Below are 17,500 nucleotides of genomic sequence, written 5' to 3'. Positions count from 1 at the left end.
CTGGTATTCCCATCTCTTTCATAATTTTCCACAGTTTGTTGTGATCCACACAGTCAAAGAGTTTGGCATAGTCAAAAGCATAAGTAAGGGGGCACTCTCCGTCCCCCTTCTGATGTCTATGTCAGAAACTTTCTCTGCCATTTTTCCCTGTAATAAAACTTCTGCCACACAAAAGCTCTGAATGAGTAAGCCTGGTCCCTGGTCCGGAAGGTAAATCTTCAGATATCAAACATCTAACATCATTCACCTATTAACACCTTTCCTTCCAAGGAGCAAGCCTTCCATTTGTTTCAAATGTATTCCCAATTGCTCATTAAAGCATATTTATGCTGGGTGCTTTAAAATTCTTATCAGATAATTAACAACTATATCATTTGTCACCTGTGTTGCTATTGGAGGTCTTTTCTCATTCATGTTGAGATCTTCCTGGTTCTTGGTATGGAAAATAATTTTCAACTGAAGTCTATATTTTGAGAATTATGAGAATCTTGTTTTTACTTATACTTTCTGTTAGAGCAGGCCTCCTCTGGCAGTGTCTCTGACGGGAGAAGCACTATCTTATTATTACCAGGATGCTTGGAAATCCAGATTTTCAACTTTTCCTCTATATGCCTATGGGAAGGTAAGAATTCTTGTTACTGATAGGCAAAAGTAGGAGGTGAGGCTCCTCACTATGCCCTGTTCTACAATGTGAAGACAAGTGGGCCTTAGGAAGAATTACCATGAACAAAGCTAGTGGAGGTGATAGAATTCCACTTGAGTTATTTCAAATTCTAAAAGATGATGCTGTTAAAGTGCTTTGCTCAATATGCCAGAAAATTTGGAAAACTCAACAATGGCCAACAGGACTTAAAAAGGTCAGTTTTCATTTCAATCCTAAAGGAAGGCAATGTCATAAAAAAAAAAAAAAAAAGAAAAAAAAAAGCATAAGTAAATGCTTTTCTGGAACTCTCCTGCTTTTTTGATGATCCAACCGATTTTGGCAATTTGATCTCTGGTTCCTCTGCCTTTTCTAAATCCAGCTTGAACATCTGGAAGTTCACGGTTCACGTATTACCGAAGTCTGGCTTGGAGAATTTTGAGCATTACTTTACTAGCATGTGAGATGAGAGCAATTGTGCAGTAGTTTGAGCATTCTTTGGTATTCTTTGGCATAGGGATGAAAACTGAAATGTTCCAGTCCTGTGGCCACTGCTGAGATTTCCAAATTTCCTGGCATATTGAGTGAAGCACTTTCACAGCATCATCTTTTAGGATTTGAAATAGCCCAACTGGAATTAGTGTGTAACTTGCTCAAAGCCTCTTGATGCCTACGTGATTAAGTTGATACCTCAGCTCACTGACCACAGCCCCTCCACAAATTTTACACCCTGTCTCACAAAACTGTCATGAAAGTCAAAGGAAGTAAGAGACATGAGAACGTTTGGAGAGCACTATCCAAATATTCATTATGATTATCTCCTAATCCTGTAAGTTCCTGGCCTCCCCTTCCCATGTTCTTGTCATTTGTTAAACTAATCCATTACACTCATCTTTCAGGCTCACATCATCTCCCAAATCTCCTTCACCTGTTATTCTGGATATTTGTTACATGTATCTGTATAGCTTGCATATCAGAAGTAATTCATTTATCTCCTTACTTAGCTAAATTAAAAAAAATTAATGTTCATGAAATAAATTAAAAAAATGATGCCTCAAAAAATTGGAGGTCTTTCTTAATAAACATTTAACCAATTCATCAGATTTGTAAAAAGATAAATTTTAAAGAAATATCAAATTTTCCAAATCAATTTATTTATAATTAAGGGAAACATACTATACAGTCCATGGAATTATATAGGCCAGGATACTGGATTGGGTAGCCATTCCCTTCTCCAGGAAATCTTCACAACCCAGGGATCGAAGCTCCATCTCTTGTCTCCTTCATTGGTAAGCTGTTTCTTTACAATTAACATCACCTGGGTCTATTAAGTATTAAATTGACTAAAAGGCTATCAGCTTAATTACTCCTGGACACTTAGTGAGACTAAGTTTCTGAACTGACTTTAAAAGAAACCTTCAAAAACAACTTGTTTCCTAAACACTGTTCTAGCCAAAAGTAGAATATTTATAAGTAAATAATTTATTTTCATAAATTGTAAAAGCAAAACATGCCCCACAAGGAATAGCTTAAAAAGACAGATAGATAGAAAGGTTAAAGTAAAAAACCCTCTCTCAACCATAAGCACTCACTCACTTGATCCTCTACTAACAGTTTAGTAAATGCTCCTAAGATATGCATTTGTATTTGGTATATATATCATCATTGATGTGTTTCACTCTATAGGAACATATAAAAATATAATAATTCACTTGAAATTCTAATTACAGCTTGTAATTGACAGCATTTTCTGTCAATATTGATGAATTTTCCTTGATTTTAATTGTTACGTATTATTCCATTTCATTGTTACAATATAATTCCTTTAGTCCATTTTTGCTTGAAATTTATTTCAGTTTTAATTCTGTGCCTTACACACAGATACACAATGAACACCACTTACAGACATCTTCACTTATTTCTGTTGGAGAAATCTATGTCATCATCAAAACAAAAGATACACATACATTTACATTTGGCAGATTCTGTAGCATTGCTCTCAAAATTCTGAAGTATCTTTTATTCCCCAAAATAGTGTATTAGAAGCTAATTTTCCCCACAGCTTTGCCATCACTAAATATTAGGAACCTTGAATATATTAAAAATAATGATGCAGAAAATCATCTCATTTTAATTTGAATTTGCTTAATCATTCATTCTTAGAATCTCATTTGTGACGCAAACAACAAATGTTAGTCTGCAGAGTTAAAGCTGTGCTGCACGCCTGTGAACTCATTCATTCAGTCGTGTTCAACTCTTTTGTGACCCCAAGGACGGTAGCCCACCAGGCTCCTCTACCCATGGAATTTGCCAGGCAAGAATAGTGTAGTGGGTTACCATTTCCTCCTACAAGGGATATTCCCAACCCAGGGATCAAAACCATATCTCCTGCATTGTCAAACAGACTCTACCCTTGAGCCTCCAGGGAAGCCCAAATTAAAGCAATATGATATCTATATAGAGATACATAATCTGTGCATGCTAAGTCACTTCAGTCATGTCCAACTCTTTGTGACTCTGTGGACTGTAGCCAGCCAGCTCCTCTGTCCATGGGATTCTCAAGGCAAGAATATTGGAGTGGGTTGCCATGCCCTCCTCTAGGGGATCTTCCCGACCCAGGGATAGAAGCTGTGCCTCCTGCTACTCCTGCATTACAGGCAGATTCTTTACCACTGAGCCACCTAATCCTAATCAAACTAATAATAAATTATTTAGTATATTCTATATATTAGATATTTTGCTATTACTTAATGTATATTTTCTCACTTAGTCCTCACATCTAACTATGATGAGACACATTGTATGACTGAGATAAAGCCAAATGATTAATTTGCTTAAGGGTATACAGTCAGTGATTAACAAAGCCTGGATATGAACCCAAGAAGCCAACTCTAAGTTGATATGTGTTTCTTGTGTCTGAATTTGTCATGGAGCTTAATGATTTATTCAATAAAATGTTTTATAACAGGAAGTGATAGCAAGGTATTTAGGGAGAGCCTCTGGGTCATCATTTTTAAGGAGCAACAGTGTTCTGTGTTTCTTAGAAGACTCATGCCCGAGCACAGGCATCACCAACAGACTGTCTCTAATGAAGGACTTTAAAAGGATTATTTCTGTGCCTAAGTCTTCCTTCCTTCACTTGTTTTCCTTGAAAGAGGAATAGACATGTAATTACATACAGCAGCATAATTTTGGATAGAAATTATTATATCATTGTAGATACAAAAATTAATGCTTTCTTGAAATGACTCCAGAGGCAGGGGTCTTCAACTTTGAACAGCCATTTGCTTCACCCTCAGGACCAAGGCAGACACCACCCTTATAGGCAGAGCTCCTCAGAAATAAATGTCTGTGTTTTAATATATATATATATATGCAAACTTAATATGTATTATTTATATATATACAAATTTAATATATGTATTGAATAACTAGAGTCAATAATTTATCTAAACAGAAAGAAAAAATACTAAATAAAGTCTTTGTCAAAGGTGACTAACAGAAAAAGAAAGGCAGTTGGCACAAGAGGAACACAAATATACCTTGTATACACACATATATATTGTTCGCATAATGCATGTGCACACAGAATGTTGCTTGAAAGAAGGGAAACACAGTCTATCTACAACTATCCTATATGTACCAGCTACTCCCATTCCTCCCTTTTCTAAGACAAACTGCTGACATGTAAACACACAATTTATTTGCTAATCTCATGAACTGGATAGAGACCAAAAGGTGGACACTTAAGTTCTGGTAATCTGTCCAAAGAGTTTAAAGTAAATTAAGCTAAAAATTGTTGATAACTCAAGACTTTTCAACCTGAGGCTAAAATTTGTTTATACAGACAAAACAGATTAGCAACTGACATCTTAAATAAAATTGTGTATGTATATGATTCAGTAATTTCAGTGACCTCAAAAAAGTAATTCAAATTAATAAGACCATCTTATTACCATCTTTCTAAATTCCATATATTTATACATTAGTATACTGTATTGGTGTTTTTCTCTCTGTATCTTTTAAGATTGTTTTTAAAATAGTATCACATCTAACTGCCATTATAAAGCATTTAAAAATGCTCCTCAGCAAGAAAAAATAAAGGCTGAATTCTTTCACATTCCTTAAAAATTGGTATTCTCAAATAGCATGTTTAAAATTTAAAAATATTTGGGGGTTAGGGCCATTATTCTTTTTCTACTATTAATAATAAAAAAAATCAGTAACCTACATTTGCAACACACTTCACAGGCTATAACTAGTCCAATAAACATAGTTGACCACACTCTCAGAGGTCTCCAGAGAAGCAAGAGTCTCTCAGTTTTACTGAAGGTCAGGTGATGGGCCAACCTCTGTGCTTGGATTAACTTTCCTAACATTCTAAAGTTAGAATATTGGAAATAAAAGCAAAAATAAACAAATGGAACCTAATGAAACTTAAAAGCTTTTGCACAACAAAGGAAACTATAAGCAAGGTGAAAAGACAGCCCTCAGATTGGGAGAAAATAATAGAAAATGAAGCAACAGAAAAGGATTAATCTCAAAAATATACAAGCAACTCCTGAAGCTCAATTCCAGAAAAATAAATGACCCAATCAAAAAATGGGCCAAAGAACTAAACAGACATTTCTCAAAAGAAGACATACAGATGGCTAACAAACACATGATGCTCAACATCACTCATCATCAGAGAAATGCAAATCAAAACCACAATGATGTACCATTGCACGCCAGTCAGGATGGCTGCTATCCAAAAATCTACAAGCAATAAATGCTGGAGAGGGTGTGGAGAAAAGAGAACCCTCTTACACTGTTGGTGGGAATGCAAATTAGTACAGCCACTATGGAGAACAGGGTGGAGATTTCTTAAAAAACTGGAAATAGAACTGCCATATGACCCAGCAATCCCACTTCTGGGCATACACACTGAGGAAACCAGATCTGAAAGAGACACGTGCACCCCAATGTTCATCGCAGCACTATTTATAATAGCCAGGACATGGAAGCAACCTAGATGCCCATCAGCAGACGAATGGATAAGGAAGCTGTGGTACATATACACCATGGAATATTACTCAGCTGTTAAAAAGAATTCATTTGAATCAGTTCTAATGAGATGGATGAAACTGGAGTCCATTATACAGAGTGAAGTAAGCCAGAAAGATAAAGAACATTACAGCATACTAACACATATATATGGAATTTAGAAAGATGGTAATGATAACCCTATATGCAAAACAGAAAAAGAGACACAGATGTACAGAACAGACTTTTGGACTCTGTGGGAGAAGGTGAGGGTGGGATGTTTCAAGAGAACAGCATGTATATTATCTATAGTGAAACAGATCACCAGCCCAGGTGGGATGCATGAGACAAGTGCTCGGGCCAGGTGCACTGGGAAGACCCAGAGGAATCGGGTGGAGAGGGAGATGGGAGGGGGGATCAGGATAGGGAATACATGTAACTCCAAGGCTGATTCATGTCAATGTATGACAGACCCACTGTGGTATTGTAAAGTGATTAGCCTCCAACTAACAAAAATAAATGAAAAAAAAAAAGTTACTCCATGCTCTCATCTAACAATATAGACATGAGTTAGGGCAACTTGAACTTCCCAGATGGCTCAGATGGTAAAGAATCTGCCTGCAATGCAGGAGACCCGTGTTCCATCACTGGATTGGGAAGATCGCCTGGAGGAGGGCATGGCAACCCACTCCAGTATTCCTACCTGGAGAATCCCTATGGACAGAGAATCCTGGTGGGTGACAGCACATGGGGTTGCAAAGAGTTGGACATGGCTATGTGACTAAGCATAGCACACAGCGCAGGGCAATTTAGCACAATTCTCTTTTTCATTATTGCCCCCCACCAAAGGTATTTTGTTGGATGATTTCCTTAATCACTTCCTCTTCTGAAGTTTTGGCCCATCATCTGATCTATCTCTGTTATATTTTGGCCAAACTTCTCAGTTCAGTTCAGTCGCTCAGCCATGCCCGACTCTGCAACCCCATGAATCGCAGCATGCCAGGCCTCCCTGTTCATCACAAACTCCTGGAGTCCACCCAAACCCATGTCCATTGAGTCGATGATGCCTTCCAATCATCTCATCCTCTGTCGTTCCCTTCTTCTCCTGCCCTCAATCTTTTCCAGCATCAGGGTCTTTTCCAATAAGTCAATGATTTGCATTAGGTGGCCAAAGTATTGGAGTTTCAGCTTCAGCATCAGTCTTTCCAATGAACACCCAGGACTTATCTCCTTTAGGATGGACTGGTGAGATCTCCTTGCAGTCCAAGGGACTCTCGAGAGTCTTCTCCAACACCACAGTTCAAAAACATCAATTCTTTGGCACTCGGCTTTCTTTATAGTCCAACTCTCACATGCCTACATGACTACCGGAAAAACCATAGCCTTGACTAGATGGACCTTTGTGGACAAAGTAATGTCTCTGCTTTTTAATATGCTGTCTAGTTTGATTATAACTTTCCCTCCAGAGAATAAACGTCTTTTAATTTCATGACTGCAATCACCATCTTCAGTGATTTTGGAGCCCAGAAAAATAAAGTCAGCCACTGTTTCCATTGTTTCTCCATCTATTTGCCATGAAGTGATGGGACCAGATGCCATAATCTTAGTTTTCTGAATGTTGAGCTTTAAGCCAACTTTTTCACTCTCCTCTTTCACTTTCATCAAGAGGCTCTTTAATTCTTCACTTTCTGCCATAAGGGTGGTGTCATCTGCATATCTGAAGTTATTGATATTTCTCCCGGCAATCTTGAATCCAGCTCGTGTTTCCTCCAGCCCAGCATTTCTCATGATGTACTCTGCATGTAAGTTAAATAAGCAGGGTAACAATATACAGCCTTGACGTACTCCTTTTCCTATTTGGAACCAGTCTGTTGCATGTCCAGTTCTAACTGTTGTTTGCTGACCCGCATACTGGTTTCTCAAGAGGCAGGTCAGGTGGTCTGGTATTCCCATCTCTTTCGAGTTTTCCACATTTTATAGTTCAGAGCTTTTTTTTTTTTTTAATTTTTTTATTAGTTGGAGGCTAATTACTTCACAACATTTCAGTGGGTTTTGTCATACATTGATATGAATCAGCCATAGATTTACACTTATTCCCCATCCCGATCCCCCCTCCCACCTCCCTCTCCACCCGATTCCTCTGGGTCTTCCCAGTGCACCAGGCCCGAGCACTTGTCTCATGCATCCCACCTGGGCTGGTGATCTGTTTCACCATAGATAGTATACATGCTGTTCTTTTGAAATATCCCACCCTCACATTCTCCCACAAAGTTCAAAAGTCTGTTCTGTATTTCTGTGTCTCTTTTTCTGTTTTGCATATAGGGTTATCGTTATCACCTTTCTAAATTCCATATATATGTGTTAGTATGCTGTAATGTTCTTTATCTTTCTGGCTTACTTCACTCTGTATAATGGGCTCCAGTTTCATCCATCTCATTAGGACTGATTCAAATGAATTCTTTTTGACGGCTGAGTAATATTCCATGGTGTATATGTACCACAGCTTCCTTATCCATTCATCTGCTGATGGGCATCTAGGTTGCTTCCATGTCCTGGCTATTATAAACAGTGCTGCGATGAACATTGGGGTGCACGTGTCTCTTTCAGATCTGGTTTCCTCAGTGTGTATGCCCAAGAGTGGTATTGCTGGGTCATATGGCAGTTCTATTTCCAGTTTTTTAAGAAATCTCCACACTGTTCTCCATAGTGGCTGTACTAGTTTGCATTCCCACCAACAGTGTAAGAGGGTTCCCTTTTCTCCACACCCTCTCCAGCATTTATTGCTTGTAGACTTTTGGATAGCAGCCATCCTGACTGGCGTGTAATGGTACCTCATTGTGGTTTTGATTTGCATTTCTCTAATAATGAGTGATGTTGAGCAGCTTTTCATGTGTTTGTTAGCCATCTGTATGTCTTCTTTCGAGAAATGTCTGTTTAGTTCTTTGGCCCACTTTTTGATTGGGTCATTTATTTTTCTGGACTTGAGCTGCAGGAGTTGCTTGTATATTTTTGAGATTAATCCTTTGTCTGTTTCTTCATTTGCTATTATTTTCTCCCAATCTGACGGCTGTCTTTTCACCTTACTTATAGTTTCTTTTGTAGTGCAAAAGCTTTTAAGTTTCATTAGGTCCCATTTGTTTAGTTTTGCTTTTATTTCCAATATTCTGGGAGGTGGGTCATAGAGGATCTTGCTGTGATTTATGTCGGAGAGTGTTTTGCCTATGTTCTCCTCTAGGAGTTTTATAGTTTCTGTTCTTACATTTAGATCTTTAACCCATTTTGAGTTTATTTTTGTGTATGGTGTTAGAAAGTGTTCTAGTTTCATTCTTTTGCAAGTGGTTGACCAGTTTTCCCAGCACCACTTGTTAAAGAGGTTGTCTTTTTTCCATTGTATATCCTTGCCTCCTTTGTCAAAGATAAGGTGTCCATAGGTTCGTGGATTTATCTCTGGGCTTTCTATTCTGTTCCATTGGTCTATATTTCTGTCTTTGTGCCAGTACCACACTGTCTTGATGACTGTGGCTTTGTAGTAGAGTCTGAAGTCAGGCAGGTTGATTCCTCCAGTTCCATTCTTCTTTTTCAAGATTACTTTGGCTATTCGAGGTTTTTTGTATTTCCATACAAATTGTGAAATTCTTTGGTCTAGTTCTGTGAAAAATACCGTTGGTAGCTTGATAGGGATTGCATTGAATGTATAAATTGCTTTGGGTAGAATAGCCATTTTGACAATATTGATTCTTCCAATCCATGAACACGGTATGTTTCTCCATCTGTTTGTGTCCTCTTTGATTTCTTTCATCAGTGTTTTATAGTTTTCTATGTATAGGTCTTTTGTTTCTTTAGGTAGATATACTCCTAAGTATTTTATTCTTTTTGTTGCAATGGTGAATGGTGTTGTTTCCTTAATTTCTCTTTCTGTTTTTTCATTGTTAGTGTATAGGAATGCAAGGGATTTCTGTGTGTTAATTTTATATCCTGCAACTTTACTATATTCATTGATTAGTTCTAGTAATTTTCTCGTAGAGTCTTTAGGGTTTTCTATATAGAGGATCATGTCATCTGCAAACAGTGAGAGTTTCACTTCTTCTTTTCCTATCTGGATTCCTTTTACTTCTTTTTCTGCTATAGTAGTAAGGGACTGGGAGATCTTAACAGTGAAAGTTAAGAATTCTGTTCTGACTGAGACATTGCTAATTTACAACTTTAGCATCTTTTGGTAACACTGAGTGGTACTTGTGCATAGTTGTTTTCTGAAATAGGAATGCCACAAATTTCCTACCTTTTTATGTGATTTATGTTTGTCTGTGCATTATATATAAAAGCAGTAAAAAATGTTCATCCCCCAAGAAACCATTTTTATTTACTTGGGAAAGATATTATCCTCATTTCCAATTCATGATTTTAAATAACTTGCTTATTTTTGAAAATGGAAGGAGGATACTATGGTTATTTAAACACTGAGTAAACTGAAATTTTAGCTGTGCTTCAAACAACTGTATAAATCTATATCCAATTTTTCTCTCCTACATCACCCTCTCATAAAATAATCTTCATATTACCCATTATTAACAAAATTTTATTTTCCATTTGTTTACTTGCTTATTATTTACCTACTCACCACTGGAATTAATTCCACACAAATACAACCATATTTGTATTATTCAATGTTGTATACCTAAATCCCACAGCTTTTCTTTTTTTTTTTCCACTGTAGACACAGAAAAATATTTTTAATGAATTAAATGTCTAACTTTCCTAAACTGAATTGACCATGAAGCCATTTTTTCCAGTAACAAATGTTAACATTGTGGGATAACAATGGGAAAAGAGAGTCTTTTTCAGTTACTGGTTATTAAAAAAAAAAAATCACCTAAATATTCACTTTTCTATTCTAACATGTTGGTATGAAAGCTTCAAACTCTAACTCAAACCTTTTCACTAGACTGTATATAGACAAACAGCTTCACTATATTTGATTGGTTTCATCAGGAAAACAAGAAGGGGAAGGGAGAGAAAAGCCTTATAGTTGGCCTTCAACAATAGGGAACTCACTTGCCTCACTTAATGCGTAATAATTTCACTAAAGTCCATATTAAAATAATGTATCCATATATAAAGATCCAAACATTTATCTCATTAGTTTTAAGGACACATACTTGCATACTTATATGGTTTATTTTATTTTTATCTTTAAATTGGAAATAATTAGGTGGCTGTTAGTCTTCAAGAGACATTCTTGGTGATGAGTATGAAGTGATGGCTTAATATACCTTAAACTTACTCACAAGTAAGCAAGTCTCCAACTGAGAATGCCAGATGGTCTTATATTTCCATCTTCAGCTCTGAAACCTTCTAAGTTTTCTGTTGACAATTTTTTGTATGTGTATGAAGTGTATGAAGACATACACTTCATTAAATGTCTCATCCCTCCAGCAAGCCCCTAAGGCCCAACCATTGGCCTCAGTTTTCCTCTTTAGATCCTCCCTTTAGTCTTAGAGTAGAAGCAATATTTATTCAAGAGTTTCCCATTCTTATCCCTGGATTATGCTCAGCTAATGTCTAACAGTCACACAAAAAAATGAACCACATATTATTTAAGTCTAGATTCCTGAAATGCTTAATTATCATTATCAATGGTAAACTCGATCATTTTAATAGTTTAAGGGGCTTCCCAGGTGGACTGGTTAGATCTCTGGGTTGAGAAGATCTCCTGGAGGAGGGCAAGGCAATCCAGTCCAGTATTCTTCCCTGGTGAATCCCAAGGACAGAGGAGCCTGGCAGGCTACAGTCCTTTGGGTCACTGAAGACCAACGGTAGTACTCAATTTCACTAATGGAAAGAAATACAAGAAGATTTTTGCTTTTCTGAAAAAGAAACAAATCTGTTGCCATACTAACATTGGCCTTTTGTAAAAGTGAGTCGGCATAGCTCACCATGACAAAGTGGAAAAAAAAAAAAAGAGAGAGAGAGAGAAAAAAATGTATTGCTGAAATATATTGCTACATGTGAGAAGAGGCTGCAACAGATTTAACACTATCTTCTTGAAGGTCATGGGCTTTCCTTATAACTCAGTTGGTAAGAATCTGTCTGCAATGCAGGAGACCTCCGTTCAATTCCTGGGTCAGGAAGATCCCTTGGAGAAGGGATAGGCTACCTACTCCAGTATTCTTGGGCTTCCCTTGTGGTTCAGCTGGTAAAGAATCTGCCTACAATGCAGGAGACCTGGGTTTGATCCCTGAGTTGGGAAGATGCCCTGGAGATGGGAAAGGCTACCCACTCCAGTATTCTGGCCTGGAGAATTCCATGGACAATCCATGGGGTTGCAAAGAGTCAGACACAACTAATCAACAAAGTAAATTATTAAGACTGCAGATAGTTTCCTCATCTATAGACGTAAACATACCACAGACAGCAATGTTTCATTTGAAAGAAAGTAAGACTGAGTTTGAAAGACCTGAATTGGAAGTTCATTGCTAAAACTTTTGAAAGGAAGCTGGATTCCAGTGTAATAGTTCCTGAAACACTAACAAGGGAAACACATGTGATGTGAGCCAAGTGAATCTCTCTTGGCTTCAATTTGTTCTCTAAAATGGAAATAATAAAAATGAAACTACCAGCTTAGGACATGGATGAATCAACTGAGGTGAATGTGTCTGATGGATAAAAAAAATGATCATGTGATGTAAATACATTTATCAGACCTACAGAGTAATATCTTTAGAACCTAAGCATATATCTCTTGTTGAAATTAAATAAAAGGTGTTGACCTACCCCTTCAAAAAAAAAAAAATCTTCACGACTAATCATGATAGTGTGAACACTCAACTAGAGCCAGACATCCTGGAATGTGAAGTCAAGTGGACCTTAGAAACAGCAGTACCAACAAAGCTAGTGGAAGTGATGGAATTCCAGTTGAGCTATTTCAAATCCTAAAAGATGATGCTGTGAAAGTGTTGCACTCAATATGCCAGCAAATTTGGAAAACTCAGCAGTGGCCACAGGACTGGAACATTTCAGTTTTCATTCCAATCCCAAAGAAAGGCAATGCCAAAGATTGCTCAAACTACTGCACAACTGCACTCATCTCAACACTAGTAAAGTAATGTTCAAAATTCTCCAAGCCAGGCTTCAGCAATATGTGAACCATGAGCTTCCAGATGATCAAGCTGGTTTAGAAAAAGCAGAGGAACCAGAGATCAAATTGCCAACATCCACTGGATCATCGAAAAAGCAAGAGAGTTCCAGAAAACAAACAAACATCTATTTCTGCTTTATTGACTATGCCAAAGCCTTTGACTATGTGGATTAAAATAAACTGGAAAATTCTTCAAGAGATGGGAATACCAGACCTCCTGACCTGCCTCTTGAGAAACCTGTATGCAGGTCAGGAAGCAACAGTTAGAATTGGACAAGAAACAACAGACTGGTTCCAAATAGGAGAAGGAGTATGTCAAGACTGTATATTGTCACCCTGCTTATTTAACTAATATGCAGAGTACATCATGAGGAATGCTGGACTGGAGGAGGCACAAGCTGGAATCAAGATTGTCAGGAGAAATATAAATAACTTGAGATATGCAGATGACACCACCCTTATGGCAGAAAGTGAAGAAGAACTAAAGAGCCTCTTGATGAAAGTGAAAGAGGAGAGTGAAAAAGTTGGCTTAAAACTCAACATTCAGAAAACTAAGATCATGGCATCTGGTACCAACACTTCATGGCAAATAGATGGAGAAACAATGGAAACAGAAGAAGACTTTATTTATTTATTTATTTTTGGCTCCAAAATCACCACAACCATGAAATAAAAGATGCTTACTCCTTGGGAGAAAAGTTATGACCAACCTAGACAGCATATTAAAAATCAGAGACATTACTTTGCCAACAAAGATCTCCCTAGTCAAGGCTATGGTTTTTCCAATAGTCATGTATGGATGTGAGAGTTGGACTATAAAGAAAGCTGAGCACCGAAAAATTGATGCTTTTGAACTGTGGTGTTGGAGAAGACTCTTGAGAGTCCCTTGGACTGCAAGTAGATCCAACCAGTCCATCCTGAAGGAGATAAGTCCTGGGTGTTCATTGGAAGGAGTGAAGTTCAAGCCGAAACTCCAATACTTTGGCCACCTGATGCAACGAGCTGACTCATTTGAAAAGACCCTGATACTGGGAAAGATTGAAGGCTGGAGGAGAAGGGGATGACAGAGGATGAGATTGTTGGATGGCATCACTGACTCAATGGACATGAGTTTGAGTAAACTCCAGGAGTTGGTGATGGACAGGGAGGCTCAAGCCTCGGTACAGAAAAAGAAAATATTTCCTTCAGACTCAAGAAAAACTGTGAGCCATAAAGATATTTAAACATATTTAAGAGCAAATGAAGAGTAATTTCAAAATTCTGGCTTAGTTTTTGTGCTGAAAAAGAATTAGATTGTGAATTATTATTTCTTCCTTTTGTGGGTGCTTCTTTTGTTGAATTTCATAAATTAACAGAAAAAAACAGCATTGAGTTTTCACTGCCCATCTGTCCCTTTCCTGTGTATCTATCAAAAGTTTTCTTTTACTGGATTTATGACAGTCTAAGAAAATAACAGGGATTCTAACATGAACTTCCTATGGAAAAATCAATTTTATACATGAAACATATGTGAGAATTTGGAAAAGCAGCAATAAAACACTGGAGACTAATATACTCTACAATTATTGAATTAGGAGTTTCTTACTGTTTCAATTAATTATTTTGAAACTATGAATGTGAATATTGAAGCCTTGACAAAGCAATTTAAAAGTTATCAAAATGCTAAATAAATACCAATCTGTTAGTAAATATTCACCACATATTATTTTATAGGCCTTTCTTTTTCATCAGTGATCTGCAAAATTTATTAACTTTTTTTTCACAATCTAAAACAGGTGTAACCTTTCCTATGTATGTAAATAATCACTTTCTTGGCATCCTGAATACCCTAAGTGACTCTCCTCTTCAATAGATTCCTCATAGCTTTTTTTCACTTCTGTGTTTCTCACTGTGTAAATGATAAGATTTAACATGGCACAGAGGATTGCAGAGAACATAGTCATCCACTTGTCCACAGGGTAAATGGCCACAGGACGTGTGTAGGTGAATATACAAGGACCAAAAAAGAGAACCACTACTATAAAGTGGGAGCCACATGTAGAGAGGGATTTTTGCCATCCTTCAAGGCCTTGGGATTTCAAGGAGTTCAACATAGCTATGTAGGAGGTGACTAGGATGACAAAAATAAGCAAACACATGCCCCCACTGTTGGCTGCCATCACTATTCCAAGCCTATAGGTGTCACTGCAGGCAAGTTTCAACAGTGAGAAGAAATCACACATGAAGTGGTCAATGACATTGGGACCACAGAAGGTCAAGTCCATTGAGAAAAGGATCTGGACTGTGACTTGCAGGATCCCCCCAGTCCAGACCACCACCATCAGGAGCTGGCAGAACTGTTGCATGATGGTTGTGTAGTGTAGAAGCTTGCAGATGGCCACATAGCAGTCATAGGCCATGGCCATGAGGACATATGATCTCTGATCCTCCCAGGAAGTGCTCCAAAAAGAGCTGAGTTTGGCAGCCACCCCAGGAGATGGTTCTCCTCTGGTACAGCAGGTCAATTATAATTTTGGGTGTGCTCACAGAGGTGAAGGAGGCATCTAATAAGGCCAAGTAAGTGAGAAAGAAGTACATGGGAGCAGAAAGTGTGGGACTGAGGGAGATGGTGATGACAATGAGCAGGTTGGCCAACACAGTAAACAGGAAAATGAACAAAAAGACAACAAAGAATATTTTCTGCAGGTGTGGATTCTGTGTGAATCCCAAGAGAACAAATTCAGCCACATTGTTGGGAGGCCTGAGGACATCCATTCAGCAAGTAATATCTTCCTGAGCCTGTATTACCTACAAAGAATACAGAATGATACTTGTTAATAATGAAAGCATTGTTATCTGATGGTCTGAGAATAAAAACAGTGCAGTCACGGTGACAGTGGAGCATATCCTTGGTAATTTGCCCCAGTTCTCCTTTCAAGTCTTTCTTACTTTTTTCCATGATGCTTTCCATTTCTTCAAACACTCAGAGCTTGTCACCTATAACAATATTTGATGTTATAATTTACCAGGACAACATTTGATGTTATAATTTACTGATAAAGCACTGGGGTGTCTCCATGAGATCTGGATTCTCCTAGTAGTTTCAACTTTATGTGACTCTACAAAGTCATCTAAGTGCTCCATACTTCCATGAATTCCTCTGTGTCTGTGAGGCTACCAATTGTAATTTTCGGATGTGTCTTATAAGCTGAGAAGTGCTACACACAAGTAAGAGTTATTTCCTCTTGCATGAAAATTTACTTTTGAAATCTCACATCCGTGGAAAGAAAAAAATGATCAACAAGTGTCTGTCATAAGCAGGGAGTTTAGGGAAATGTACATAAGTCCTTGGCAATGAAAACTCACTGGTACCTACCAGAAGACGTTAGCTATTCAGGTGTGTTTCATCACTGTCCCTCCCATAGTGGCTGGTGTAATGTCTACAGTGTCTGAAACCTATTAGGTGATGAGTGTTTGACACTGAATTGCCATTCTCCAAGGATCAGCATATGCTTCCTTCTCCAAACCATAATCTCAGATGAAATTCAAGTGATTTCCTCCAGCTCTGCCCACCTATAATCTCTCTACTTTATGAGAAAATTAAATAGACATTTGAAAGGAAGCTGCACTCCAATTTAATAGTTTCTGAGTGAAAAAGTTGGTTTAAAACTCAACATTCAGAAAACTAAGATTATGGCATTTGGTCCCGTCACTTCATGGCAAATAGTTGGGGAAACAGTGACAGACTTTATTTGGGGGGGCTCCAAAACCAATGCAGATGGTGACTGCAGCCATGAAATTAAAATATGCTTGCTCCTTTGAAGAAAGCTATGACAAACCTAGACAACATACTAAAAAGCAGAGACATTACTTTGACAACAAAGGTCTGTCTAGTCAAAGCTATGGTTTTTGCAGTAGTCATGTATAGATGTGAGAGTTGGGTTATAAAGAAAGCTGAACACTGATGAATTGATTCTTTTGAACTGTGGTGTTGGAGAAGAGTCTTGAGAGTCCCTTGGACTGCAAGGAGATCCTACCAGTCCATCCTAAAGGATATCAGTCCTGAATATTCATTGGAAGGACTGATGCTGAAGTTGAAGCTCCAATAGTTTGGCCATCTGATGCGAAGAGCTGACTCATTTGAAAAGCCCTTGATGCTGGGAAAGGCTGGAGGTGGGGGAAAAAGAGGATGGCAGAGAATTAGATAGTTGGATGGCATCACCAACGAAATCGACATGAGTTTGGGTAAACTTTGGGAGTTGGTGATAGACAGGGAGGCCTGGTGTGCTGCAGTCCATGGGGTCACAAAGAGTTGGACATGATTGAGTGACTGAACTGAACTGAACTCACATACTCTTTAGAGTAATTATGGAAATATCTTATTGCCTCTTGGAAAGTTCATTTTATGAGTCATTTTACTTTCAAGATAATCAGTTTGCTAATTTATAATTAATATTCCTCAATATTAAGTTCCACGTGTGTGGGTATGTGTGTGTGCACTCATGCATGCTCAGTCGTGCCCAAATCTTTACAATCCCATGGACTGTAGCCCACCAGGCTCCTCCATCCATGGAATTTTCCAAGCAAGAATAATGGAATGGGCTACCATTTCCTGTTCTACATACAATTTAACATAGTCATATTCTGTGAATTTACTGTTTCAGTAGATTTGATAAAAAAAATATTCTTGCATAGGTGTTCAATACACAAGGATCTATCAA

At 37.9% G+C, this 17,500-nt stretch overlaps 1 pseudogene; it reads right to left on the bottom strand.

The window, feature by feature from the left end:
* Positions 1-14,628: 14,628 nt before the first annotated feature.
* Positions 14,629-15,554, bottom strand: LOC122452542 (annotated as a pseudogene).
* Positions 15,555-17,500: the final 1,946 nt, after the last annotated feature.

Source organism: Cervus canadensis, chromosome 1 (genome assembly GCF_019320065.1).
Source record: "Cervus canadensis isolate Bull #8, Minnesota chromosome 1, ASM1932006v1, whole genome shotgun sequence".
NCBI lineage: Eukaryota > Metazoa > Chordata > Mammalia > Artiodactyla > Cervidae > Cervus > Cervus canadensis.
The sequence above is the reverse complement of the archived record's forward strand: the minus strand, read 5'-3'. Positions and strand labels throughout refer to the sequence as shown.